The 26,758-nt window shown below is 37.3% G+C and overlaps 1 long non-coding RNA gene across 1 annotated transcript; it reads right to left on the reverse strand.

Annotated features, from left to right (window-relative positions):
• Positions 1-6,314: 6,314 nt before the first annotated feature.
• LOC112541849 (uncharacterized) lies at positions 6,315-16,693 on the reverse strand. Its single transcript, XR_003085778.2, has 3 exons — positions 16,360-16,693; positions 10,121-10,250; positions 6,315-6,417 (listed from the first exon to the last, which is right to left on the reverse strand). It is a non-coding gene; the product is annotated as an uncharacterized LOC112541849 (long non-coding RNA).
• Between the last annotated feature and the right edge of the window lie 10,065 nt (positions 16,694-26,758).

The following is a 26,758-nucleotide window of genomic DNA, read 5'->3' on the forward strand; positions in this document are numbered from 1 at the left end:
ATAAGTTTTGACCAGATTTTAAGTCAAGAATACCTCATACAAGCCAGTAAGGAAACTACTCTTTCCCAATGTAATAGAGAGTTAGATACACTACAATGGAATTGGAATATAGTTCTTTAAAAATTGGATTAGATGGCTTTGGGGGATTTTGAATCTTTGTAACCACAGAACTGCGAGCCCCAAAGCAGAAGGTTAATCACCTTAGCTTTATCAATTTTAGTGGTGAAAATATAGTTGGATATATAGATCAATGATAGCTTTTATTGGTCCCCTCCAAGTGACAGAGGATTAAAAATAATTCCCAGCTATTTCAATACCTGATTTGTTCTGTACTGGTATCATTTATTTTCCAGCAATGAATTGGTAAAGATAATTCCTTTTGTCTTAGATTATTGATGATGTGTCTTCCTTCTTTCTTCTTCACAACATACTGTAAGGCAAGAAATTGGAAGTCCTGACATTGTGGAGAGGATGACTGCTTCAATGGTCTAAGTAACTAAAATGGGCCTGTTTGCCAGTTTGGGGGGAGGGGGGTGAAATTCGTTGTTGTCAAAACTTGGCTTATGGAATTAATGTAAATATTGAAAAGAAGAAGAAGAGCTAGTATGGTGCAGAGAAGCATCCCAAGGCACGTATTTTCATGGAATTTCAGGATCAAAAGTAGGATACCTTGGTCAATGGAGCCTGTCTTTCCTCAACACTTGTCTGGGAACTGGATCAAATGCCACTGTTAAGTCAATAAAGGCAACATATAGAACACCTTTTAGGTTATTTATTTTATTTATCTGACCAATGTATATGGCCACCCATCTTAATCAAATAATTCTTATATAACTGAATATAAATAAACATAGGATAAAACACCATAAACAAAAAACAATGTAAAATGAAATAGTTGAGGCTCCTTACAAATACTCTGACGGTGTAAAAACAAAACACACATACCAGGCTCCATAAGTAGCCTGATCCCAGTGCGTGAAAGAAAAACCAAGTCTTCAAAGCCTTCTGGAAGGCCAGCAGGGTTTGGACCATCCAAATCACAGGGGGAACCAACAGAGAAGGCAGCCTTCTGAGTCCCACTAAATGGTATTGTTTTACCACTTGTTTTATTGTTTTACACTGCTGAATTTCACCATACCTGGTGTAAACTCAGCTGTGACCAGAGGACGGATCAAGTTGGGGGCAGAAGCAGTGTTGTGCTCATTGTAATGCAAGCCCTATCCCTCTTATACACGCATTGTGAATCTCATACACACAGACCCCAAAGTAGCAGAGCTCACATTGTATGTGATAATACAACAGATAGCGCTTCTTTGGATACTCATGTGTAGGCTGTAGTCTTCTGTACAACCATCTCCCACTATGTCCCAATGACAAAGGACATTAGGCTTTGATTCTCCTTCCCATTAAGTCTTATTCATTGATTCCTCAAATCCTGCACATGTGGAGAACGGGTAGAGGATGACAGGGTCAAGCTGAAATGGTATGTGGGAATTACCTTGGGAGATAGGGCAACGTGATGCAACCAAGGGAACAGTCAAATAAAAGGCAGCTTAGCCTGCAGCAGGAATGTGGGAGGGGCAAGAGGCTTAGAAGAGAAGTCCCTAGTTCTGGGGCTGTAAAGGGGATGCGGGGGGTGGGGGGAGAAGTACAGACTTGCAAGATTCTGTTAATGTAGCCTTACTATAAAGTAAGGTTACATTAGGTCGTGTTTCCTGTCTGGTCTACCATGGAAGGCTGACACAAGCAGAGTCAACTAGGGGAAATTGGATCTGCACATCAGAAGAATTAAAGGATCTCTGGCAATCCTGCTCCCCTCACAGATCCATGCTGTGCATGGAAATGAGATGGATAATTGTGATGAAGGGAAGCCATAAGAATCTAAGTGATTTGTTCCCAGGAAAGTGTAGGTAGGACTGCAGCTTTAGGTTGTAACCTCATACTTACCTGCATCTTTTTTCTGAGTAGACATATTTAGGATTACATTGTTAATGTGCCAAATTAAGGTGGCAATCTTATACTCAGATATCTAGAAGAATGCCAGACTGGGTAGGATAATGCTATAAGGGATTTTAAGGAGCATTTCACTCAAGAAATTCAGCTCCCTACTTGCCAAGCCTTGCCTAATACTTACATTTATTCATTATATCCCACTTGCTTAATTAAAACAAACAAACAAAAATCCCAGAAGCATTTTTTTTTCCTTTTGCATTTGTACAAGGGTTAAATTGTGAGGGCAATTTAACTTTCATTTGAGTTTTCTTCTCCTTTTATTCAAACTTTGGTTTTCTCTCTCCTTCTCTCCCTTGGGATAAACAAATGGACCACTTTCCTCTCTAGAATTCTTCCTTCCATTACCATCACAGCAGAATGCATCTGAGACTATAATAACTCAGTGATGAAATACAAAATGTCGCAATGCCATCTCCCTTAAAGTGAACTGAGATTTTGTTATGCCATTTTAGATGCACTAATAGCTCCTAAAGTCCCGTAGAGTATCCTAATGTGAATTTAATGAGCTGATAGCATATAAATGACAGTAGTGAGAGGGTGAAGGTGACATAACCTTTTCTCTTCTATTTGATGTTGGTCTTTGAAAAAATACAGACCTTACCAAAATATACCACATTATTACTAAGTGTTGCATCTTTTAGCAGAGAGGCTCACTGTTCTCCCTCTTTTCTCTTTTTTAACTATTCTTTTTTTTCCTTATGACATAAAGTAGTGGAACTGTTTATCAACATTTTTTTTTAAAAAAAACCTATTTTTTATTTTTGAAACAATACAAGGAATTGAAATTTCTCTCCCCATGCAGTCTTCTATTCTTCATTGCCAAATCCATGCCCATTTCATGGAATGTGCACCAGTGACAACTGCTTATTTTCAGCATTTGTGCTCCTTCCAATGTTACTTTTATTAATATGTCATCATAAAAATGGTGTGTGAATTGTACTGAAACCATCTATCTGTATGCCCTGTGTGCAATTGTTTTCTCCTACCAATGATGATATTAAGGATCTGCTCATCAGCCCTGGCTCCTGGTTTTCCTCTATCATTATAGCAGCTTTGCCATTTCTAACTGGTTGCCTCTGCTTGCCTGGCTGATTCATTCAATGATGTCAGAGACCGTTGTTTTGTAAATCCCCATCACCTTCATCATGGTAATCAACTGAACTCTGATTGCATAATGTGTCACAATGACACAACTGGAGGTGGAATCCAAGGGGAGAATAGAGGATAAATAATTAGTAAGAAGGTTGAACTGCACATGTGGGATATATTTCTGATGATGTCTTAGGAACGAAAGCTTATCATTCTATCACCGAGTATGGGGGGTGGGGGGTGGGGGAGAGACAATATAGTGTATGGAGTCTAATTCTCATTGGTCTCAAGGAATAAAGTAAACTAAAGAACAGCCAGGATGAAAGTTATATGATATTCATTTTGAAGCTGACACAATTCACACAAGAATAAGACTTCTATTTGGTGATAAGGGCACACTGGAAGCTTACTTTGCAGCCACCACTGAATTTTCAAGTAGCCATGCACCAGAGGTTTTTAGAGTGGTTGCCTCAGATGCAGTTTCATATTGGACACCCTCTGAAGCTTGTGAGAAAATCAAAAGGCGTTTTGAAGATAATAATATTCATCTTCATGCTGATTTGCACACTGGTTTTGATGTGGTATCTCTTAAAAGGTCCAGTGTGCCATTTGGTCCAATTATGGCAGATCACTTTAAGTTTTTGAGACCTGAGCACACAGACAAAATGCTTATAGTTTTCTAGCCTCTGTTATTTTGACCTTTGCCTACATTGGTTTATTGAAGCTAATGGGGATGGAGAGATTTGGAAGATCCAGGGAATGGTAAATAAATCTTTGTGTGATGGAGGCAATACTGCATCTCTTCCTGAAAAAGAAAATCTTCCCTCATTGCAGAGTTTCATGACACCAGTAACCAATCACAAATACTTCTTTTGGAGACGAAGAAAGAAGTACCTGTACAGTTGCAGATGTTCTTGGTTTATTCTGACCCATTTTAGCCTGGGTTTAGGATTGGTTTTGGGTCTGAATCAGCCTGATGGGTGAGTTCTGTGGGAAAGAGGCAGAGAAAATGTAAGTTTTGTTCCTTCTGGCTCTCTAGATTCCTCAGTAGAATTTAATGCCACTGACTTTCTGAATCATCTCAATAAGAAGGACTGAAGTCATGTTCTACAGTACTTCCACTTCTCCTTGCAGAGATAATTTTAGACAGTAATATTGGATGACTCTTCCTCAACACCTGAGCAGTTGAAAACGGGACACTTCAAAGCACTATCTTGGCCTCCTTCTAGGAAGGTGCTGGGGCAATTATTAAAAGATTTGGAGGCAAGTGTTAACAATGTGCTAATGATACACACCTTTACTTCATAGCATTTTAAGCAAAGAAACAAATAAATTAATTAAAGATTGTTTAAATCATATTTACATCCCATCTTTCCTCCATGGAGCTTAAGTCAGCATTCATAGTATTGCCCCATTTTGGCCTCATTACTATGATTTGAGTTCAGTGAGGCTGAAGGCCAACTATGACAAAGCTGGAATTTGAATGGGAATTTGAATCTAAATCTTATCCAATCTCTGTATTCTGGGTCACTTGTGGAGAATTTCTTTTGTTGTAAATCTACAACTGAGCAATGGTTCAAAAAGTTAACTATTTACTTTATAAAATGCATTTATGTATTTCTATACTACTCTCCATCTCAGAGGGGCCTATAGCAGTTTATGAGAAAATTTAAAAAGAGAGAGGGATACTTAAAAACCAGCACAATAAAGCCAGCAATGCTTAAAAATTGAACATTTATTAAAAAAAAAAAAAAGTAAAATACTGTATTAAGAACCAATTTGGGGTAGTGGTTAAAGGTACTGGACTAGCAACTGGGGACCATAAATTCTAGTCCTGCCTTAGACACAAGCCAGCTGGCTTTCTCTCAGCCTTAGGAAGAAGGCAATGGCAAACCACTTCCAAAAAATGTTGGAAGAAAACTGCATGATCTTGTACAGCCAAGAATCAAGAGTGACTTGAAGGCACCCCCCACCCCATCCTGCACCCCCCCTAACCCCCCCCCCCCATATCAGTCTACCTAAAACATAGTTTGGTCCTGGAGTAGATGTTATCCTATAAATGGCTTGGTGAACAAGAGGCATTTTGGTGTAGAAGTTAAGTCACCAGGCTAGAAATTAGGAGACTGTGAGTTCTAGTCACACCTTAGGCACAAAGCCAGGTGGGTGACCTTGGGCCAGTCTCTCTCTCTTAGCCATAGGAAGGAGGCCATGGCAAACCACATCCAAAATCTTATCAAGAAAACTGCAGGTACTAGTCTGGACAGTTGCCAGGAGTTAACACAGACTTGAAGGCAGCCCTCCCCCCTCCCCCACAAATGAGTATAATTTCATGTGGTTCTTGAAAGAAGATTGCATGAAGAGTAGTTGAGCATCTCTTGGGAGTGAGTGGCATAATTGAAATGCTGTTACTGATAAGGCCTTACTCATGGACACCATACTAATAACACCACAACCTAAGACTGCCTGACAGAGGAATAGATGAGACCAGGGTATAGCCATCAATAATCTCACATCTTTATTCCTCTGATATGGCCTGATCTCTGCTTCTCCACACCTTCAGGCCTCTCTACAATCCTGCTGATGACAGCATCCATTTCTGTCTTTACTCCTGTGGTACTTCTCAATGTGCTGGCAAGGCTTTCATACCTGGCTTAAATAAAGTTCTTATATCCTGCTAATAACTGAGCAGAATATGGAGTTCCAACTCCTGAAGTATCAAGACTATCTCTGAAAAATCCTCTAGTGATGAGTTGTACTATGACTCTTGGGAGACAGAGGAAACACAGTCTCCTGTTTGGGAAATGCTGGAGGCAAACTCTTTTCCAGAGACAAGGAACTTCTAGAACCTATGACCCTCCTCCTTAACTCAGGCTGTAAGCAAGAGACAAGGCAAGCAGCTGAGGTTAAGAGCTGCCTACTGATTAAGCAGCACCTAAGATGTCCTGCCTGGCAGATTTAAGCAAGCTCACTGTTTGCTGTCTACTGTTTACTCTTGTTGATGCTTGCAACTGAACATATTGTTGAGCACATCTTGAATCTTCACTCAAAGCCTTGAGCTGTTGGATTGTCTTATAACTGTCTCTTCTCACCTGTCTCTTCAATCTGACCTCTGGCATAAAGATTTACAATATTTTATTTATTTTAATGTATTTATTCAAATGTATTATAGTAGTCCAACTCCAATGGAGTCTGATCCTGATATGTCATGGATGTAGACACTATCTGTGCTTCTGATAAGCTGCTTCTCTTCTTCAGCCCTCTGCCTGTTGCTTTCTTGGCTCTTTTCAGTCCTAATCAGCCATCATCTGTCTTGGCCTATAAAACAGGAAACAATGTCTCCATGAAATGACCACCCCAAAGGATGAACCTAACTCATTCTACTACAGTTATGTAGACCCTAAAAGATATGATTTCACTGTCCTGAAAACGTTAAGAAATGCTTTCATCCTGCCAAGAGGCAGGATGAAATTTATCATTCCAGATAATTTACATTAACCATAATCTTCAGTTTCATCAAATCATTTGAGTAAAACATATCACCCAGCAAAGATCTTGCTTTTCATCAAATATATGAAAATATGTGAAATAATTTTCCATGTCGTCTACTGAAGTCCGTGGGTCTATGAAACCATGGTTGTACAAAATTTCTGCATCAACTGAAGATGGGACATTTGCCTTATCCTAATTATTTGCATGTTAGACAAGGAAAATAAATGCATTTGTTTCATATTCCCTTCTACCCTAGCTCTATGCAAGTAGTCTTCTATAGTCCTTTTAGTGGTAAGGACAGTTTTTTGTGTGACTTCTAGTCTCATCAGAACTCCAGTATTTGCAATACATACTTGAGCCAGAACACACAACCTTCATACAATATTTGTCTAAAATCTAGGTAACTCTTCATACACTGTCTTTAGTAAATAATTTAATAACTGAGATAAAAATTTCCTTGTTTTAAGGGTTACTTTTGTTTGTTTGATATTTTGGGAGATACTAATAATGAACATTATTATTTTAACCTGCCAAAGTTAGTAAAAGAAACACAATCTCTGTTCAGTAACTAAAGCATAATGATTGGTTGGATGTAGAGATAGTAAATTTATTTCACTTTCTATAATGTTCACATTTTTTTAAACACAAGGACATTCTGCTCAATTTGAGAGCAGGGTGCACTGTTTTTCCTAATGTTCTTCAATATGTACAGTTCACAATTTGTGTACATATTTTTGATTGGAGGATTGCAACACAAAATTCAGAGAAGTGCTAAAAGCTGAACAATCATTGTGGTTCAATTTACATACAATTTTGGGCAGCGCAAATTAGATCTGTTTATAGTAAAATACAAATCAAGCAAATTTCATCTCCATACTAGTTAGGAGTCATTGTACAAACAACAACAATCACAATAAAACACCTTCTGGCTTTTGGAAAGTTAAGATATTGGAAACAGATAAACTTTGTTTCAAAACACTTTCTGTTGCCCAGTGACAACGCAAAACATATCACATATGCTTAACAACCAGCTTGTACATATTTTGTCTTTACTAAGTTTCTAGGATTTATCAAGCGTAATAATGCATTGCAATATCAGAGGGGATTTCCAGCAGGGACAAATGATGGTGTCTTTCCATCAGCATTTCCCATGTCCTTAATAACAACAACAGAAACCACCAAAATATTTCACATTGTTTAACGATGGAATAAAGACTAACGATGCTCCAAATTCCTTTTATCACAAGTTATGAAATGTTTACACTGGTGCGTTCAAATCACCTTTCCTGGAGCAGAAGTTTGTGGTGTAGTACAACACAAATAGTGTTTCAGATTCCACTCATGCAATTTACCATTTCACTCTCCTTCCTGGCCCCCTCCATTCCATACCCTATCCAGAAAATATTCAGCAGAACTAATTTAGAGGATATACAAGAGGCTGCAGAAAGGATGCAAACTCCTTTGCTCCCAGCTTTGCTGAGAGAAGGAATTCTATCAGTGAAAGAGAACTGTTGTATTCTGCCCTTGTATTGAAATGCCTAGATCATGCCCCTTATCAAATGGTCTAAAGGTGTCTAACAAACAGCACGTTTGTGAAATCAGAATAAGTACAAATATAAAGTAGATGTAAAAGACTATTAGAACTGTTTGGATTGAAACTAGGTAGTACAAGTAATCTGATGTCACTACTACTGAAAAGTCCATATTGGGACAAAGAAACTGAATCTAAATCCAGAATAAGGATTGGTTGCCTGTTGTTGCGAAGTGCTTAATCTGGATGGAGTTTGTAACCTGTTTTAGATTAGGTTGTATTGTCTCTGAAGAATCAACTATGACATCTGGATGTGATCTTGAATCTAGCGGAAAACAGCCATCTCATTCTTCTTCTCAGGACACCTCTCTGTCTTCTGGACCCAGAGGTTTTGCCCTATGTCTTTGTTTTTGGTTCTTACCCCACATAAGTTTCCTCACCTTTTATTATTATTTTTTTTTTGTTCCACATTTGCATGAACACTTTGAATCTGGCCAATCAGTTGACTATCTCTTCTGTGGCAACATAACTGGCTTATTTTCTACAGGAATGTTTTAGAGACTTCAGTTGGAGGCACAGCTCCTATTTAGCCACCCACCCATATAATTCCATATTTTTCCCCTTCAGTTCTTCATGAGAAAATTGATAGTTAGTGACTGAAATGTAATTCAGGTGGAGTAGTATAGACATAGTACTAAATATAATGTAACAGCTGTCAGACTCAACCAATGCTAACAACCCTTCCTGGGGCTGATGTTCCTCTAGAAGGCCTTTTAAAAAAATCTTGCTCATGTGCAAACTTTGCTTTGGGTATATTATTTTCCAATTCTGTCAGGGCGAGACAGACTGTTGCTTTGAGGCGGAGTGCACCTTGAACTGAGCTGAATTCAGTTGTAGGTACAAATTATGCACATTGCCCTTCTATAATAATATTGACAACTCTAAGAGAAAGATTAAAAATCACCATTTCTGAGGGAAATATATATCTTATGCATACACATGTGTTTAATTTGGGATGTTCTGCCTAATTACAAATTATAGTTCTTAAGAATCAACTTCAAGGGGAAATTAAACCAAGGACAAAAAGACTGGTTTCAGTAGACAGTGCTGTGTGCATGAAATGACATTACTCTGTGAGCTTAACAGGTTTTCAAAAACCAAAAGTAAGGCTAAAATTACCCGAGACAGCCATACCTCCTCTTCCCTTTAGGCTCAGATATATGCCTGTAATGTTCCAGAAATCACTTTGGGGAAAAAACAGGAAACTGAAAGGCATTGTTTGATAAGCCTGGTGATGACCAGTGTAATGAACTGATGCTCTGAACAGGACCTCAGTATTTTCCTGACCTTTGGCAATTTTCACCCCTGCTCTGGCAGTGTCAGATATATCACAGAGAGGAATATACTCCATTAGCATGACTTATATATGAGACTTTCCTTTGTCCTATATTACAGTTTACCTTCAACCTTATCTTCATAGCCCATTTCATCTCAAGGTTCTGATTCACTTTTCAGTCAACAGTACTATACAAGGAAAAGTTCCTAGCAATTTCAAAAACCAAGTGCAATTTCAGTAAGAGAGCTGACAAAGGCTTTGAGGAACAAGTTTTGTTTTTTGTTTTGTTTTTTGTTTTGCTTAAAAAAGAAAACATCAAAAGGAAGAAAAACAGCGCAGCTGACAAGCAATTTGTAGAGAGCATGACACATTTTGTACACATATCAGGAAAGTTTACTTGCTAAAAAAGAAAAAAAATGATTTGCTGGATCACTCACACAATTAAGGTTCACCAAGCTAATTGTGCACAGCATAAGAAAAAATATGGAATTGTCTGTAAAGTTATGGGAGACCATATAACTGCAGGTTCCCAAAAACCAGATTTCCCCCATGCAGATTGCCTCATTAGTTTATCTATGATATCAGTATTATTATTATTATTATTATTATTATTATTATTATTATTATTCACTTAAACGATGTTAAATTTGCTTAATCTTTACCTTCCTTTCAGTTTAAATGACCTTCCCTTCCCTTGCTTCATGCCTTTGTGCATCTGTCTGGACTGAGGAGAGAGTTGGATGTCTAAAATTCCATTTTGTTCCTCTTTCAGATCTTCAGCCTAGCAGTGACCTGAGTAGAAGAGAGGGCAGTATTAAAAATGCAGATCTTTGTCTATAAACAATTTTGTTACTCATTTGGAATGAGTAACAACCAAGTCTCGTTAATTGATCTCCAGTTTCTCTTTTAAGCAGCAGTCTGCAAAAAGAAGGCAGGAGCACAAGAAGCCAGCAAGGAGAACCAACATTTCATTTAATGTAATCACAATTAAATACCTTTAACATGATCCAATATTCAGGCATAGTTCCCTTTCTGTCACCCCACAAATTATATTTTGGCTGCAACTTGTGGAGGGGGTTGGGGCCACAACCAAAGCTTTGGGGAGACACAAGCTATTCTGGGTTCCCAGGTTCTTTGCATCTGTTTTATAGGAACAATGTTTTCATCTGTCCCATTGCCCCTTCAATGAACTGTTTCATAGGACTTATCTGTTTAAGACATGAGATAATTTTATGGCCCCTTTGTAGTATCAAGAGACCTAGGATTGTTTCATTTCACACTCTTCCCACCCCTTTTGTCTTTTGATCTCAGCTGTCCACCACCCAAAAATCATACTTAAATGTATGATTTCCCATTTTAAGCAATAGTAAGATTTTTTTTTTTAAATTAAACTTGGGAGGAAAAGAAGAAAAAGAAAAAAGAACTCTGCCCCTTCCTTCTTCTGGACTGTCAGTGTCTTACTCAGTGGAAAATGTGTTAAAGATGTGGTTCAGCTTCAGATAAATCTCAGATCAAATTGGACTGATCTGAACACATTGAGGAGAGGTCTGGATCAAAGCAGGATTTAATCAAAGATGTTTTCCTCCAAACAAGATTGAATCTCAAATTTTCTGAAGTTTTTTAGTGACTTTCTGTTTCAAAAGACATAGAATTTTGAAGGACCCAGAGATGTGATATGTTTTTTCTCAAATTCTCTATCATATAAAAATAGTTATATTTTGCTTGGCACAACAAGCCCTAAACCTATTAATCTGAAACTTGGCAAACTTGAGCCTATCATAAGGGATAGCTTTGCCTTAAAATTTCATCCTGTTCTATTTAGAAATTTTACAAATATATCTGCTGTTGCACCTGTCTGTAATAAATGCTCCATTCTTTTACTGCTGTTGGTTGTAAGAGGATCCAAAACAGATTCAGATATGGATTAGACTTAAAACAAATTGTTTACCAAGTTTAGTGAAACAGCTCAGCTTTATAGATCTCAGTTCTAAGTCTGGCTCATGGGAATTCATCCATCTGTAGTTAGGAGGATTGCAACTATAGTTCTATCACAATTATATACAAGTGAGTCCCAGTGATAATAATGATTCTCAATACAAGCTGTGCGGTTCCAAGATTGGAAATTTCATAAGTGAATACCAACTGTTGTGTTTTATCTGGTTCTTAAGTGAGAGCCAGCCAACTTCCATACTGTATTAAAAAATTACCTCTAGGTCATCAACACCTATATATAGTTACATAACATATTTTTTGAGAAGTAAAAAAGTTTTCCGATTGGGCATGATTTGTTTTCTTTTTGCCCAGCAGGGTTTGCTGATGATAATGGACTCACAGCAGCATACCCTACCTCGATTATTACAGGTCTAATTCAGTCATTAACATTTCATTAATGGAGTAGCCTCCTAGCTGCTTCCATGCCAGTCTAGATATTGATGAGCTCCAGAGCACAGGAAACTGATCATTAAGATGGTTACACATGTAACACTGGCTAAATGGGGGGGGGGGGAGGGAATTTCTCTGGTCTCTTTTTCTAAACCTATTTTTTTATCTAAAATTAAATGTATGGGAAGGATGCATTTATACTGGAAGCAGCATATTTTAATACTGGAAAGGGTATCAATCAAAGGGCTCTGCCCAGAACAGATGATTTGTAAGAGGCAGGTATGCTGATCCATCACACACACAGCACAAGCCATACGGGATATTGCCAATCTCACAAGTTGATAGCTTGTGATCATTTTTATTCCTATTACTTCATTGTCCCCCAAAGTGCGATGACGTGAATTTAGACATGCTGCTAGAGGCTACTTTTGTTGTTGTTTTGTTTTCTGTTCTCAGTCCCAGTGACCAGTGAGTTACATGTCTTGTTTCCTTCCAAGTGTCCTCCCAATATCCTGCATCCCAGATAACTCAGCAGGCACAATTAAGAAAGAGCTAGTCTCTCTGTGTTGATCCATTCCTCATCAGCATAATTACCCTATAATTTTCCAATTTTTGATCCCACCAGGCTTATATTAAGAGTGCCCACAAAACAGAAAATGTATTTTGTTTTATGAAACATGAACATGGTGGCTGGTAAGTTGGGTCAAATCATTCTCAGTAAATTGTTCTGGTTGTTCCAGGTTTCAGCTGAGACAAACTCTGTAGGAATCTTACAGGGAGCAAAGCTGGGGGTGCCTCACTCATCTCCCCTCCTCCTCCACATGGATTATGTGCCAGTTCCTCACTGATCTTTCCTTGACATCCTTAGATTCACCATGCTTAATTCACCATGCTTAATTTCAAATGTGGCATACCCAACTGGTCTACCTGCTTCTCCCCAGGCTTCTCAACCCCCTTTTTCCCCTTATACAAGGCTGTATAACAGCCTTTTTTTTCTGCTCCTCCCCCACTCCTCAAAAGAAATATTATGACAGACACAGCCTGTCCAAAGCTGGCTGTTTCTTGCATGGAATGGTTCATATGAGCAGCATTTTGCATATCATATCCCTAATTTCTATGCACTCATGTGTATTTGACCTAGAACCCTCAGAAGAGGCAACAGATTTTTTATCTTTGTTTTGTTAGCTGCCCAGAGAACTTATACAGATATGTTGATATAGACTAAATTAAAAATACAACATTTAGAATACAATGCCAGAATTTTGCTGGCATTGTTAACATGATGGCAGTATGAAGTCATTATACAGAACCATATTGCATCAACACGGAACTGAGACTTAGTAATATTTCCCATTCTTATTACAGTAACTTTGTTATAATCTTTATGCCAAGAAAAAATCCTGGGAAAAATTTGATGGGTACAAGGAAGGAAGGAAGGAAGGAAGGAAGGGAGGGAGGGAGGGAGGAAGGAAAGAAGGAAGGAAGGAAGGGAGGGAGGGAGGGAGGGAGGAAGGAAGGGAGGGAGGGAGGGAGGGAGGGAGGGAGGGAAGAAGGAAGGAAAGGAAGGAAGGAAGGAAGGAAGGAAGGAAGGAAGGAAGGAAGGAAGGAAGGGAGGGAGGGAGGGAGGGAGGGAGGGAGGAAGGAAGGAAGGAAGGAAGGAAGGAAGGAAGGAAGGAAGGAAGGAAGGAAGGAAGGAAGGAAGGAAGGAAGGAAGGAAGGAAGGAAGGAAGGGAGTACCATAAAAGGGCATTGGTTCTTTGGTCCATTGCCCTCAATCATGGACACACTGACAGTTGGGTTAATAAGAAGACCAGATCCTCTGTGAAAGAAATTGAATTAGTAGTTTGGTATAAGTGAAAAACCCCAAGTGTGCTCCCATCATATATTCAGCATACTTCCTCCTTGGCTCTAGGATGTCTGTATTATAAATGGGCCTGTAATAAAAATTATTGATCCCTGCTTCATATATTCAAGGATCACAGAGCCTTGGTGACTTTTGAGTCGACATGTAAATTGGTTTCTCCACATTATGAAACCTAAAGTTCATTATACTGATAAAGCAGGTCTCTGCCTGAGGATCCAGAGGAAACAAAACCCCAGGGTTAATACAAATTGGCCTTTTCCCCACTTCCTTTCCTCTGCAGGAATGCCATATGTAGACAACCTAGCGTATATAGGCAACTAACTTAACAAGTGTGTATGGGTGGGCGAGGGGGAGAGGAGAAAGAGAAATAGCAAAAGGATGCCAAGGTCTTATCTGAACAAAGAATGATCCTTTGTCTCAGTCAGCATAAATAAAAGCGAAGTAACAAATGTATTGAGGAGGGGAAAAAAAAGGACCAGCAGTCAGCTAAAGCGACCTGGCTTGCTTCTCCGCAGGTGTCATCCTGACATCACTGAAACAGCGCAAGGCTCTCATCAGAGTTCTCATCAGGGGAAATGTTTATTCTCTTTTGCCAGAACAATATTCTAGATATAAAGATAAGTAGTATGTCCAGTAAACAGGAACATATGCTCTGAACAATCCTCATTTGCCCTTTAGGTTCCATTTTATTTTTCAGAACATGATCCTTGCAAACAAAAGTCAACATTGAATGCTCAAATTATTCAAATGCATTTCTTGTTGCTGCATTATTCTGGGGTTCCTACCCAGGATCACGCAGAGGAAGGAGAGCATACGCTGAGAATCTAAAGAAGGGAAAGAGATCCAACTCTTTCATGACTCCCAAGTTCTTCACATCACACCCTAATGGTACCTTCAAAGTGGTAACTTGAAAGGGAGACCATGGGGGAAGGGCAAGTGACATCCCACTTGTCAACTGTCATTGTGCAAATAGTATACTGTACAAGACTTGAATCATGACACGACTGGCAGAAATTACATAATTCACATCATTTGTGCAATGACATCACATCATATGTGAATAAGGGTTCTGCCTGACTGGTTATATGGAACTTGTGGAATTGCCAAGAGAATTATACTGAGAGATTGGAAAAAGTACTGTTACCCTGGATATTAAAGACTGAAGTCAAGAAATGTGTTATTTATCCATTTTTGAAACAGCTATTTTGTCCACTAATCAAAAAATGACACAATATATTTCCCTTTGGCATAGTTGTCATAGTATTTTACAAGAATAGACACATGTCTATGCACAATTTGGTACATAGTTATGATATGATTAAATAAATACTGTATGTGACATGTTTAGGTGATTTACTGTATATTAATTCAGCATGTTAATTTTGGGGGTGGCACTATTTAATTTTTAATTTTAATTTTTCTTTTGGTATTACAGTTTCATAACTATTTGTTTATTTATTTTTATTTATTTAAATATATTGGCCATCCAACTTGTTAATTAATTGGTTGGGTGTTGTTTTTCTTCTAATCTGTTTTTGTATATTCAGTATTTCTCTTTTTAAAATTGCACTTTTTTAAAAAAAAAAAAGGTTCTGCCAGATGTTTATGATCACTTGTATGCTTAAATGATGCGCTATCATCTGCATAACTGAAATAAATACTATTTTTTGAAATACAACAGAGAACTTGAAGGCAATTTCACACATATGTGTTTAGGGGAACAAATTTCAAAGTACAGAATCTGGATCAACAAGCAATCTGGACTGACCTCATACAAGACATTAACCTAAAAAAAGCAAACCACATTATGGCTTAGTGCATTGTATGAAAACAGCCATTGAGGTTTGTTTATGGTTACCATGTTTTGAAAATGGATCTAAACATCTAAACAGTTTGATCCCATCTGTCAGTCTAAATGTCACTGAGCTCAACAGTACAATAGCACATATTCATCCCGAAACCTAATGTATTTGTATATTATACCACTGAATCAACATTGCAAACCACTATGTTTTCCATGAAGATTCCCAGCAGATGATTTATAATATAAGCTGATCTTAATTTTATTTATGCTTTCTGCACTACTTCAGGATATTTTTGATAATGTGCATATAACAAATGTGATATTTCTGCAGTGTTGCTTATAAGCACAAAACAATGATCCAAACACAGATTACCTTTACTGAAATAAAGTGGGGGCATGTCAAGGCATGTATGGCACTGCAAAACTGGGAGTTATAACCATATCTTTGCTATTTAATTTGTTATAAGGAGTTTCTTATTAAACTTGCAGTTCAGAAGACATAACTTTAAAAGCAAACCTGTTGGAGTCAGCCATGTGAGAATTTGGAAATTTAAATTCCAAAGAATCTGTTTCAAGCAATGGCAACTAAATGTCCATCAATATAGTACAGTTCAGATGACCCCAGCTTGACTAACGGCTTTGCTTGTGTGTGCAAAGGCCATGTTCTTGATTGAAATGAACTTTAAAAGTGTGGTCTTCAAGCAACCCACACTATGTGTCACGTAAAGGTTTAAATCAAAATTACGCCCCGTCACTTCATACCTGTACCTTCATGCCTAGTGAAAGGTAATTCATTATCAGTGAAGAACCATTGATTAGGTTTTTATTTTGTAGCATTTTGAGGAACTCACCATTAATGCTGTAAACGATACAGTGTGGAGGAAGCAGCATTCAGTAATGTCTTCATGTGTTGCCTTTTTTCATTGTCACACTTCCTGTGGCCTGGATCCAACCGTAGAAGGAAGAGAGGAAAGCAAGACCATCTGAGAAGTTCCTTCCAGAAACCTTGCTTGTACCCTAAGGACCACCCAGCAAGGGAGAGGGGAAGATCATTGTAGCATTAAGAATTGCAATCAGAATAGTCTTGTTTTTTCTTTTCTCACATCACCCTCTTTTTGCTTTGCTACGATTGTTTTTCAGATTTCTTTCCTTTCCATGGGAGTCTTCTGAGTGAAGTCTGGAGTATAAATGCTGTAAGCGAATAAGAGGAAATAGATTGCAACAGCCATTTTCCACGAGCTTTAGCAGAGGGAGGGAAGAAGCAGGAATGTTTACTGAACACTTCCAAATAAAATGTTGCTATCACAGGGACTAGAGTATTATGCCAGAAGATCTCAAGTTCCCAGCCAGTGTGCTTAGACCACCTTGATGTTAGAAAAAAAATAAATGTTCTTTTTTTATTAGATACTAGGGATTATGACAAAGGTAATTAGGTTTTAACAGAAAATTAAAATAAAATAAATAAAAGCCTACTCACATATGTTTTTAAAAAGTCTCAAAATAGATTGTTTCTCTGATTCTGCAGTGTACAGGTTTGTTCTTGACAGATAAGTAATTAATTTAGTCAAACTACATATCATTTAATGATACAGCTTCCTCATTTCTGTTCAGTAATAAGCACAGGAAACACTTATTAGATATCCTGTTGCAACTGGACCCTAGCATGACTGGAAAGGAGAGTTTTGATCCTTTAGTCTTGGGATCATGGTCCCAATCCAAACTAGGCTTCAGTCCATATCTGTTGTTAATTCAATAAAACATAGTTTGTTAGTTGGAATAGATTGATGTCTACAAATAAGAATTCCCAAACACTGGCCTTCCCCAGAAATTCCTGCAGATGGCCCAGATATAAGTTTTATGGGGCATTTTTAAAAGAATATACTTTCATGTTATCAATATATATGACATAAAGCCAGTGGTGTGCTGGAGCCAGCTCATACCGGCTCACAAGATTGTTAAATTTTCTGGAATTCTGTGAGCCAGTTGACAGCAGAGGTGAGCCTCGATACCTAGCATGCCAATCTGCTGTTCTGTGGCTAGCAGTGCAGCAGTGGCAATGGAGCCAGCAAAGCCAGATGTTAAACATTTAGCAGTACATTGCTGCATAAAGCCCTATATGATTTGCTACTTGGCTGTCTATGGAATGGTCAGTTTCAAGTGAATCCCACACGTGTCCTGGGTAGAAATATTGAGGGTTCCTCAGCAGCACTCCAGCTTCCCACCTGATCGTGCCTAGCCTCCTGACCTTCAGGAAAACTGTCAAAACAGAAGTGGTCAGAAGGGTTTTTGGGTCTTAGGATGGGGTCATCAAGATCCCTAACAGTAATACTAATAATAGCCACACTAATGATATCATAATAATAACAATTCCCAAGCCTTTGGGTAGGGCTTGAATCACGAAGGAAAAAACAGCTAACATTAGTTGTAACACACGATTATTGGAATAATGATGGAATAATGATGAAATATGAGTCTGCACTTAATATGAATTGATGGTTATTTATTTATTTATTTATTTATTTATTTATTTATTTATTTATTTATTTATTGGACTTGTATACAGCCACAATCAACCAAATCTCAACAGCTTACAAGGTATACAACATATAATAATTAAAGCACACATGGTAAAATAGTAACATAAATGACAATAAAAGTAAGAGTAAATAAAATAATAAAAAATGGTGCAATGCATTAAAGCAAGAAAATGGCCTCTGGAATAGTTTGGCTTTTACTCTGTTTCCTAAGTGGCAGGAAGGAGGGGTGAGTCTGACCTGTGAAGGGAGGCCATTCCAAAGCAGAAGCACCACAGCAAAAAAACAAAAAAAACAAAAAAACAAAAAAACCCCAGCACTGCCTCTCCTTAGCCCTTCTCACTCCCAGAAGTGTGGGACCAACAGTAGCTATACTTTACAAGATCTGTTCGATCAGGTTAGCCACATCTGGTAGATGAAGGTATTCCTGCAGATACCCATGAAGGGTATTATAGGTCAACATGAGCACTTTAAATTGTACAATAAATTCGTGCAGGACTAGTTTCTGGGTGCTATGTTTGCCACACTAAATTATCTGAGGAAAAGTGGCCTATAGATGAAGATGCTGCTGCTGCTGCTGCTGCTGCTGCTGCTGATGATGATGATGATGATGTTACTACAGACCAATAATTTGTTTTCTTACCATCTTCAAAATGCTTCCTGGAATAATAGCAAATTTAATATAAGTTTATCTGAAGGAAAATAGAGCCACCAAAAATCCATGAGGAACCAAAGATCAGTTACTTATTGATAAAGCGATCCTTAAAAAATCAAAATGAATCAAAATGAATTTATGTATGGCTTGGATTAATTGCAAGAAAACATATGACTCCTTTCCACATAGCTGGATCATAGCCGAAAACTACTGACATTTTTAGAAGTAGTCAAAATGTCAGAGATTTTGTAGAACCAACAATGAAAGCATGAAAGACAATGTTAATGTTTAATGGTGAAAACAAGGTGAACTCACAATAAAAAGGGGGACCTTTCAAGGCTGATTTATTATTTATTATTCAATTTGGTAGTGATCTCATTGACAAGGATGCTAAATAAGGCATGTGTACCAGTTTTCAACACAAGGTCAAAATATCTCCCAACTTTTGTAACATAATGACCTAAAATTATATGCCAAGTCAAAAGCTGAACTGGAATCTAATGCTAACTAAATACTGTTCAATGTGCAATCATTGAAATAAAGAAAAGGAAAATCACTCACTCACAAGAAAGTATTCAACTCATAAACAAAACAATCATCAAGGGTCTAGTACCTAAGCAAAGTTTATAAATATTTGGGAACCTTGAAAACATTGGATACCAAATAAAGAGAAAAATAAGTTCAGGATGTTGCAGGCAATTGAGAAAAATCCTAAAGTCTAGCCTAAATGGTGGAAATTCAATCAGACTCATCAACTCATAGGCAATGCCAGTAATTCAATGTACTGCAGGAATAGTTGCCTGGACTTAGATCACTTAATAATCTTGACTGTCAAACCAGAAAATTAATGACTATGAATACCTATACCCTTGTGGCAATGTTGCTAGATTATATCTTTCAAGAAAGACTGGTGAGCAAGAACTTGTAGAGGTAAAACAAACTGTGGAGGAAGAAAAACAAGGGCTGAATGATTACATCAAAATAAACAAACTTTTTTTTGGAAGAATATCAGAAAGAAAGGTTATTTGCAGAAATGGACTCTAAACATGACTATAAAAAGCAACAGCTTGAAAGGAAATTAGAAAACTGGGAAAAGCAAAGTGCTCCATAGGCATTTTTCAAAAGATATTGGCAGCAAATCAGGTAACATCAGAACAAGCAGTGGCTTAAAAGGGGTACATTACAAAACAAAACAGAAGGAATGCTTTTTGCTGCCCCCAAAAAAGCACTATGTGCAAATGTCATAAAGGCAAAAATATAAGACCAGTTTGGATAGTGAATACTGATTGTGCTAAGGATGAAACAGTTGACCATATAATAACTGGATGCAGCAAAATCTCGCAGACTAATTACATAGAAAATCATGATTGAGTTGGCAAGATATTATACTGGCATTTATGTAAAGAGTATGGATTCACAGTCAATAAGAATTACTGGTAACGTGAAATCGCAGATAAAGCCATTGAAAATAAGAGAGAGAGAAAAAAAAGAGGAGTTTAAAATTCAGACTGGTGAACACCTAGAATATAACCAGACATGGCTATCATTGGAAGAAAATAATAACAAACATGTTTGGTTTATTGATGTAGCCATTCCAAAAGACAGTAATGTTGAAGACAAGGAACTAGAAAAGATTTGGAAACAGTTTGCAAACATGTGGAATTCAACAATGGTACCAATTCTTGGGGTGCTAGATGCAATACCACAAGAGCTGAGAAAGAATTTGGATTACCTAAATTTGGAACAATTCACAACTCACCTCTGAACACCGGCACTGTTGGACACCTCATCCATCATTCAACGCTACCTTTATAATTCCCAAGCCCTTGGGTAGGACTCAAATCATGAAGAAAAAAGTTGGCCAACATTGTCTGTGACACATGATTAGCAGAACTGGAATAATAATTCATAGTGTTGTGACTTGTTTTTATAGGAGAGTATAGATGCAGTTCCTAAGATTGACTCCCTTTGGTGTCAGATGTCAGCCTCAGTAGAGGCTTCCCTTTGCAGAGGAAGGGGAAACCAAATTGACTACAAGAGTTGGGGATCCCTTCAGAATGCCTTAGGGAGCAGCAAATCAATTGTGAGGGAAAGGGGAATGGCTAAAAATCAGTTTTATTCCACCAATAAAGGGACAGGATAAAATAACTTTCTGGTAGTCAAGATACAGCCATGAAGTTCTAGAACTCAAACCAAAATGGAATGAAAAGGTGAAAGGCAACGGTAATAGGAATGACAATTACAAATGTATTGTTCTCATAGATCTGCGCATATACTTTCAAAACTCACAATTCTTGTAATAAAAGAAGGTAATGCAGTGTCCTGTTTCCTGTAGGCGATAATACTTTGCTGAGATTTAGCTTCATCATATCTACAACACAATAATCTTAACTGACTGTATAATCAAAAGATAACATTTAAAGAGACTTACCTGCCTATTTTCAATGAAAGCAAGTACTATCAATTGGGATAACTGCCTTTCCAGCTGACAGATGTGAGGCTATGAATTCAGGTAATGATATTCCAAGCTGACAAGTTGCAGAAAAGAGGAAGTGCACGTGAGGTTAAGTGGGTGTGAATTAAAAGTTTGCAGCTTCCTGAATTATTGTGAATGCAGACTATTATTAATAAAGTAGGACAAAAGGGACAAAATCAGAGTGTTATCCTGAGAAACACATTTCTTGATAGGAAATGCATGGCTGGATAGTTTTCTGAATATTCTTCATTATTCCTTAAGGGCCTAATAAGTCAGCTGTAGCCTCCCTATCTCTAAATATATTTTGGAAAGCACAGTGAGCTATGCTGCTATACTCAAATTCCTATAACAAAAGTTTCCCTGGTTTGGAGAATTGAAGTGCAGGACATCCAATTCTTTCCATATTCTATGTGGAAATCTTTAGATAACTCCATTCCAGTTTCTCATTTGTGATATCCAGGGCACATGGAGTCTATTAAGGAGATTACCTGCAGAGCTATCCTAACATGCATGAAGCAAAAGCTTCAAAACATTTGAAGGAACTGTCTCATTCCTCCACCAAAATCACAGTGTTCTGGCAACAAGTTTTCAGTGCCCCTCCTCCCAAAACACTAAAATCTATGTGTTTGTTATTTAAGGCAGAAAAAGACAAAAATGTATAAATGTATAGTTTTTGGGAGGGGGGGGGGAGAGAGAGAGAGAGAGAGAGAGAGAGAGAGAGAGAGAAAGAAAGAAAGAAAGAAAGAAAGAAAGAAAGAAAGAAAGAAAGAAAGAAAGAAAGAAAGAAAGAAAGAAAGAAAGAAAGTCTATACTTAGGAAAATATTGAAGAATAGTTATCATAGGAAAGAAGCTAGACTCCTAAAAATTAAAAGACAATGCTGAAGAAAATAAAACATAAGAATATCATTCAGCAAGCTAAGAAAAACATCAAAGAATTTTAGTGCTACTATCCACTGTTGCTTTGAATAGCAACCTTTTTGAAGTTATTCCTTTTGAGTCTTAGAAAGTGAATGGCTAACTTGAATGAAAAAGAAATATATTTTTTTTTTCTGGCTTCTTGTCTTCATTTTTTAAAAAAGAAAAAGAAAAGCATCTATCCAAAGTTTGAAAGGAGAACTAAAGCATTAAATGTGGAGAAAATGACTTACGCTCACCTGTTTAGAGCGGAGAAAATCCACTTAAGGTAGATTAAGTTAAGAACATTTTCTACTTTGATGGATAATTCATCTCCATATAGAAATGGGAACACTTTTTTTTTTATTTTGGTTAAAAATATTTACCTGGCTAGAAGAAGAATGACTAAAAACAAAATGGGAAACATAAATATTCTTGACTAAATCAAAAAAAAAAAAATGGGCTCCACTGCCAAATGTTGTTTGTATAACCATCTTAGAGTTTTAGAATTAAGTCAACATATCTTTTCACCTATATAAAATAGAAATGCTTATTGGATGTTTATTGCCTTTCAGAAAAAAGAAAAAGCCAGAATGTTGTAGAAGTTAAAATTTTTATTTTAGAGTAGAGAGATTTAGATTCAAATCCTGACTATCATCAACATTTACAGAACAACCTTCAGTTGTCACTGACCAAGTTTATACACTGCATTAAATCATAGTGTTACATTTAATTTTGACTTGATGTATAAATCCAGCCATTCTCTTTCATCTGAACTTTCATAAAAAGGGAAACATATATGTCACCCTCCACTCTGGAGAAAAAAAATGAAAAAAAGTATATTTTCTATTTATGTATAGAATTATTTATAGACCATTTCCCAAAGGAATCAAGGTAGTTTCTACAGTAGAATACCATAAAAATACAACAATCAAACCCCATACCATCAGCACCCAAACATCTTGTGGAATAAGAAAGTTTTTCAAGTCTTTTCAAAAATGAGAAAGTTAGAGGCTTTCCTTATCTTGGGAGACAAGGTATTCCAAAGGCCAGGGGTGGCCATGTAAAAGATTTTTTCTTGAGCTTTTTCTTTATCTACACTAAACAAACAAACAAACAGATAAAGAAAATGGGCATTTTATCATAATATCAATGACTATCATGCTAAGGTGGGGTCACAAACGCCTTGGGCAAGGGGCACATTTGACAATTTGGGTCATTCAGTGAAAATAGCTTCTACATTGGGTATAGTTAGTCACCAGGAGGCAAGCTGGTCTAGTCTGGTCTCCCAACATATGTAGTGTAATGCCAGCCTTTTTCTGGGCACACGGGCACACTTGCAAGCAAAGCAAAGGACCATTTTTTATTGTCCTAGAATGCATCTGTACCCTCTGTGAAATGTTCCTAGATATAAAAATGATTCTGGAGGTGCTTTCTTTCGTAGCATGCCTGGTCCCCTTTTAATCTTCTTTTAAATTAAACTATTATTTTTTAAAAAATGTAAAATATTTCTGGGAGCAAGAGATCCTGAAGGAAATGTTTACAGGCATAGGGGTGTTCAGAGACACCATGTGGGTAAAAAAGAAAAAAGGGTCAGAAATTGCACCGAATCAGCAATGCATCAGAGTACAATGTAAGTCGTTGCTGTTTCTCATTAGACTCTTAGCCTGAATTTCTTTTAGCAGTCAGCATTTTCAAAAATGTATAAAGTTATGGGATTAGTCATTTGCTTTAAAGTTTGTAAAGCCAGTTCTCATACAGGAACCGTAAGGTACTTTTAAAGCTGTATTAGAACTCTAATTAATTTACTGATAAGAAAATATATAAATAATAAAAGAGTCTTAGGGCAGCTTTAAGATTACAAATGTCTGATTATGTAAACATTCATGGATTAGAGCCCACTTATCAGATACAGAGAATATAGTCCTCAGAGGATAATTCACCAGATGAAATGGACTGTGATCTTTGACAGTTTATGTGAAAATAAATTTGTTACCATTTAGATTGCACCGATACTTTGTTGTTTTTGCTGTAAACAAAGCAAACATCCCTATCATAGCTTTAGAAATTGTTTTAATGGAAGGCGTCAATAATATAGTTACTCCAAGGAAATAAGAATCACATCATTAGATGGCTTGTGAAAAACTGCAGAACCGTAGAGTTTATACATATATACATTTTGGAAAATAAAATTTTGAAGGAAAAGTTGGGGTAGACTTACGTGGAATCCCCTGTACATAGAACTTGCCATGTGCTGAGCAATTCAAGCAGGAAATCTAGTTCCACGCATTTATCTAATTTTAAAGACGGTAAAACAGAGGCATAACAAAAAGAAAGGAAAAGACTCAGAGCAAATCAACCTACTTGACAGGTTTTGCTGGAGCATCTCATAGTGCCTAACAAAAACTTGAAACGCTTTTAATGTTCCACAATACAGAAGAATGGAATCTCAGAGTAAGACCCTCACTCTTTTATTTCTTAGAGCCACAAAAATAGTCCACGCTGCTACAGAAAAGTTGGTGATGGAGTTGATTTTTTAGAAGTTGTCAAAATTCCCATTGCGAGCAGTGGCAGCAACAGTTAAGTCACAGAACTGGGTCCAGCAAAGGAGGAAGAGGCAGCAACTGTTTATTTTAATGCAGCCCGCAAACATTACAGCGATAAGAAAAACACACTTCTCTGCTTACAAAGCTCAGCAGGCAAACAAATCAGTAGTTTTTACATGTGCAAACTGGAAGCTGAACATAATGATATCTGTAATACGTATGCACTACATCCTTTTCCATTTGACAATTTGCCTGAAAAAGAGAACATAGCACAGAGAGAACACACAGAAATGTTAGTACAATCCACAGAACCTACGTTCCTATAGCAAAGAATATAAAGACATCTGTAAACTTACTTAGAAGGCTAGTTAGTTAGTCTAGTTTATTGGTTAGTCAAATGACCTTATCAAATCACAACACAGCGTCAGCGTAATATAAAAGAATAGAATAGATGCAATGTATAAAGATATGCATAAAATACTCAGTGAACTACTAAAATGAAATAGTCACCTTAGCAGTTGACCTCAATCTGATTCCTTACAAAGCAGGCCGCAATCTTCTTATTTCCAAAATGGTTTTAAATCTCTGAATGTGCATCTAGTTCATATTCACTCCCCTCCACTAAATGAGCCCCAGCTAATGAGAGCAGGGGTAGAACCTGTGGTTGCTGTTGTATTGACTAGTGTCTCCATGGCTTGGTGAAATGTAAAAGAAAATAAGCCGATCACAGAACACTCCAAATGTATGGAACAAAGCAAGTCCAGGAAAAGCATGGAATGCTTTGTTTGGACTCAAAACAATTTTGGGGGAAAAAAAACAACAGCCTTTTGGAGTGAAAAAAAAGTACCCCCTCTCCACTGAAAAGTAAAATTTCAAATTAATCTGAACCTGTGTGTTTTACCTGTATTTCAGAAGACATCCCAGGCCTTCTTAGATTCCTGCACTGAAAGTATGCAATGTTGGCATTTAAATGCAATGAAATTTAAATGCAAATAAAGGCAGGACAAAAAGTGAGGACATGGTTATGAAATGTCTAAAATTTAAAACTTCTTTAAGGGAAGCACACATCATTACCCTGCTCTGTGTACTTCTAATGAAACATAGGACGCTGTCTTGTTCCTTGAATCTCACCTCCGTAAATCTTGGAATTGTAACACTTCAAAACATGGGGCGGCCTTCAGGGATGCCTGAGGGCTTTATCCATTTTTACAATATTTCTGGGGAAGCAAGCTTTATACCAGTGTGACAGCAAATTCTAAAAAAAAAAAAATAATAATAATTAAAAAAGCATTAAAAAAGCATATAGTAATGCTTAAAGTTCCATTTAGAATACTCGGTTGCCAAGTAAAATGTGCCTTGTTTCTCAGGTGTAAGATTTGGCAATTTCCTTTTCAACAGTACATTATCTCAGCATTATCAGAATAATAGGATAGTAGTGCCAACTTTTTCTAAACCGGGTGTGTGAAAAATCTGGTATTAGTATAGGATTCCTTATGCCAGCAATGTGTTTCAGTCCTTGCCTCATTATCACGCTTCCTAGCTGCTAGGAGATAGAAGAGTTTGAAAGGATTTTTTTTTCAGAGCCTGCAACACAAATGCAAAGAAAGTTCAGAGATGTTTCATGACATGGATTGATCACAAATGGTGATGATCAAAAACCTTACAAAACACCAGTTCATTGCTTTAAGAAATTAGGTCAAATAAACTCCACCTATTCCCTTGACAGAACTTCATTTTTCATTTCACAGACAATTTTATGGGAATTACAAAATATGCCCCATCAAGAGAAGAGCTTGCCCTAAGAAGAATATTGTTCCAAATTACAGTGGGAGTGTTTGACATGGCTGACTTCAGTCCAGTCAGTGGCCTAAGAAAATATCTGTAACCGTTGGAAAGGTAAAGGCATCCTAGAATGAAATTCAACTGAGCAGCAATTAACCAAGAAAAACCACACAAAAACACACAAAGACCTAATGACAAGCCCAGTTTGGCACATCACACCGTCTGAAACAACATAACCACTGCAAGGATTTCCATGGAAAAATGTTAATCATACAAAAACAGGGGAAATGTGGGACAGAAGGAACAGGAAGTAATAGCAAACATATGTGAGGCAGCACTCTGGTTACCTTTCACTGGAATGC

The sequence above is a fragment of the Python bivittatus genome, unplaced genomic scaffold, assembly GCF_059951505.1.
Source record: "Python bivittatus isolate LINGU-HERP-01145 unplaced genomic scaffold, Pbiv_v1 ctg000480_np1212, whole genome shotgun sequence".
In the NCBI taxonomy this organism is placed as follows: domain Eukaryota; kingdom Metazoa; phylum Chordata; class Lepidosauria; order Squamata; family Pythonidae; genus Python; species Python bivittatus.